The sequence below is a fragment of the Mandrillus leucophaeus genome, unplaced genomic scaffold (genome assembly GCF_000951045.1).
Source record: "Mandrillus leucophaeus isolate KB7577 unplaced genomic scaffold, Mleu.le_1.0 Scaffold1421, whole genome shotgun sequence".
Classification (NCBI taxonomy): domain Eukaryota; kingdom Metazoa; phylum Chordata; class Mammalia; order Primates; family Cercopithecidae; genus Mandrillus; species Mandrillus leucophaeus.
This window is the reverse complement of record NW_012101390.1, coordinates 329,122-332,796: the sequence shown is the minus strand read 5'-3', so window position 1 is coordinate 332,796 and position 3,675 is coordinate 329,122. Positions and strand designations below refer to the sequence as shown.

At 37.7% G+C, this 3,675-nt stretch overlaps 1 protein-coding gene across 1 annotated transcript in view; it reads right to left on the bottom strand.

Annotated features, from left to right (window-relative positions):
• Positions 1-3,675, bottom strand: part of GABRA3 (gamma-aminobutyric acid (GABA) A receptor, alpha 3) — a 302,277-nt gene that overhangs the window by 197,134 nt on the left and 101,468 nt on the right. The window lies entirely within an intron of this gene.

The following is a 3,675-nucleotide window of genomic DNA, read 5'->3' as shown; positions in this document are numbered from 1 at the left end:
AGAAAGAAAGAAAGAAAGAAAGAAAGAAAGAAAGAAAGAAAGAAAGAAAGAAAGAAAGAAAGAAAACATGCAATGATTATATTGCCTCTTTATTAAAATCAAGTACTTCACTCTGCTTTTTCAGGTGGGATTTCTTGGCCCCCTCCTTGACATAATTACTGAAAACCTAGGCTATTTGGTTTTCTAAGCAACAACAGGATGCCAACAAACCATTGTAAACAGGAGACGGGACGTAAGAACTAACACTGGCCAGGCGCAGTGGCTCACACCTGTAATCCCAGGACTTTGGAAGGCCGAGGTGGGCAGATCACAAGGTCAGGAGTTCGAGATCAGACTGACCAACATGGTGAAACCTCATCTCTACTAAAAATATAAAAATCAGCCGGGTGTGGTGGCACATGCCTGTAATCCCAGCTGCTTGCACTCAGGACGCAGAAGTTGCAGTGAGCCAAGATCATGCCATTGCACTCCAGCCTGGGTAACAGAGTGAGACTCCATCTCCAAAAAAAAAAAAAAAAGAAAGAATAAAAGATTCAAATGAATATAATGAACATGTGCTTGAGAGTTTTTTGTTTGTTTCTGTTTGTTTGTTTTAGAGATAAAGTCTCACTGTGTGGCCATGGCTGGCCTTGAACTCCTGGGCTCAAGAGATCCTTCTGTATCAGCCGCCCAAGTAGCTGTGACTATAGGCATGTGCCATGGCATGCAACCATGAATTTTCTTTATGATGACCAAAAGTCACAAAGAAATGGGACTATTCTGTTTAAAAAATCCTTGTTTAGGATTATAAGAAAATATGCAATATATTTTTAGAACACTGTATTATCAGAGTTAAAATGTAAAAGGCTTTAACACTTGAGGTGGTAAGGTTCATTTATTTAGAACCTTCATCTTATTTAGAATCTATCATGGCCCAGTAAAGTGAAATACATGAGGAGTTAACAAAACAGAACTGGTTTTGTTTTCCATTTTGGAAGAAAGAACAAAAAGAGTCTTATATACCAAGATTCTAAGGACATACAAGCCCAGTTCTGCAGCCTCAGCCACAGAGATTACTGTAAAAATGCTGATATAAGATGAAAAGACTCAGAGTACATTAAGATAATCAACCCTGCAAAAATAATTAGGAATACTTCCTACTTCAAGATGCATGCTTCCAAGAATATAGGACAATAGCCAAATGTAAAACCAAAAAGAAAAAAGTCACTACCAAGGAATAAAACACCTTGTGTAATATTGAAATATTGCAGGACTAAGAAGTCATTTCTAGTAATGATATTCCTTGGATGAGAAGGGATTTTAAAGTCTAAAAGGAGCTCAACATTGCTGAATAACAGAGTTTGGTGGCAGAAAGACTAAGAAATAAGGCTAGCAAGGTGGGTAGAAGCTGGGTCCTAATGAGTTTTATAAAATCATGTTAAGGAGTTTGTACCTTATTATAGGGACAACAGAAAACCATGAAAGGGCTCTAAATAGGGTAGGTATGGCCAAACATGCATTATAGGAAAAAATAGTTACAGGGTGGAGGTTAGTTTGGATGGAAACAAGATTTTAGGAAGTAAGACAAGGTTCGTGCAGTGGTCCAAGTGGGAGACAACATCAGACTAAACTAGGGTGCTAGCAGAAAAGTTGGAAAAAAGTAGATGAATCCAAGAGATATGGGAGGTAGAAATGACAAATCTTGGTGATTGAGTCGATCTGGAGAGTAAAGGGTAGAAAACCGGCAAAAATGATTCCAAGTTTCTGGCTTGAACAACTGGGTACATAGTGGTACCACTGACTAAAACAGGAAAAAAAATGGAAGAGGAATATTTTTATCTGTTTGTTGTTTGTTTTGTTATGTTTGTTCTTTAGGGTGGGAGAGGGAGATGAAGATAATTAAATACAATGGGCATGCTTAGTTTAAGAAGTGTGTGGAATAGCCAAGTGGGCATGTTCAGTAGACAGTTGGATATAGAAGTCTGACATTCAAGAGAAGTCTGGAATGAAGATTGAGATGGGAGTCATTGGCATTTACATATATAAGGTAATTACATCATAGAAATGGATAAAATCACTCAGGGGATCTGTAGGATAAGAAGTGTGCCTAGAACAAAACAAGGAAAAACACAAACACCTGAGGGGTGAACAAAAGAAGACTAAAAAAGATCTTTATATCACAAAGGTCTTTGATGTTCCTGTGTAGTATTGTGGAAAATATTGCAGAAAGCATAGTCGTAAAAGTATAAAGAAAATCAGATGTAGTATTTACTATTGGTATAATACTATTCTCGGATCCCTTTTACTGGGTCAGTGAAATTATCCTGCAGCTACTTTGGAAAATTACTATCTGTGGAAGGGAGTCGCCTCACCTAAAATGTCTGGAAGACTATGCCTTTCTCCAGGGGATCCACAGGTAAAGACTAATTGAGGTGAGAGTACACAAGCCTGGGTCCCTTGCCTCAAGGTAGGACAAATATTTTAGTGCCATTTATGCCCCATTTCTCCTCATGAGGTCAAATTGAGGCTGCACCTTTGTTTCACTTCTTCTCTTTCCCTTCTATCTTCCATCCCTTACTTCCTTACAGGTTTCTGTTGAAACTGACCTCTCAATAAATCATTTGCTCAAGAATCCTTGTTTCATACTCTGTTTCTAGAGAACCCAATCAAAATTCCAGAGAATTGTAGTGTCTCTGAAGCCAAAGAGAATTATTATTAAACTATATGTTTATATTTTATGCATGTTTCTATGTGTATTTTCATTTCACAATAAAATGAAGTTAAGGATGGAGAAGTCAACAATATTGGAACATAAGAACAGACAAGTGTTCATTTCAGCAACGGAACCAACATTGGCCATCTTGGCTGCAGAAGTTGCCTTAGAGTCATTGGGTTGGAAGCCAGATGGCAGCAAGTGAATGAATATGTGAGAGGTAAATAGATGCAATGAAGGATACCACTCCTTCAAGAAATATGGCTATGAATGGGAGTAAATAATTAAGGCAGTATCTGGAGAAAAGATTTTTAAATTTAAGTTGAGTTATTCTTAAACATTATCATGTTTAAATGCTAATGAGCCACAGCCAATAAAAAGGAAAAGGTTGAAGATCTAAGAGAGGAGAGATAAAATTGAGAGTAAAAGAACTATTTTTAAGATATTACAGAGGTGATTCAAGCCTGGGCCAGGGTATTGTCTAAGAAGAAAAAACTTTGTTTTTTTCTTGTAAATTTGTTTGAGTTCTTTGTAGGTTCTGGATATTAGCCCTTTGTCAGATGAGTAGATTGCAAACATTTTCTCCCATTCTGTAGGTTGCCTGTTCACTCTGATGGTAGTTTCTTTTGCTGTGCAGAAGCTCTTTAGTTTAATTCGATCCCATTTGTCAATTTTGGCTTTTGTTGCCACTGCTTTTGGTGTTTTAGACATGAAGTCTTTGCCCATGCCTATGTCCTGAATGGTACTACCTAGGTTTTCCTTTAGGGTTTTAACCCCATCAAAAAGTGGGCAAAGGATACGAACAGACATTTCTCAAAAGAAGACATTCATACAGCCAATAGACACATGAAAAAATGCTCATCATCACTGGCCATCAGAGAAATGCACATCAAAACCACAATGAGATACCATCTCACACCAGTTAGAATGGCGATCATGAAAAAGTCAGGAAACAACAGGTGCTGGAGAGGATGTGGAGAAAT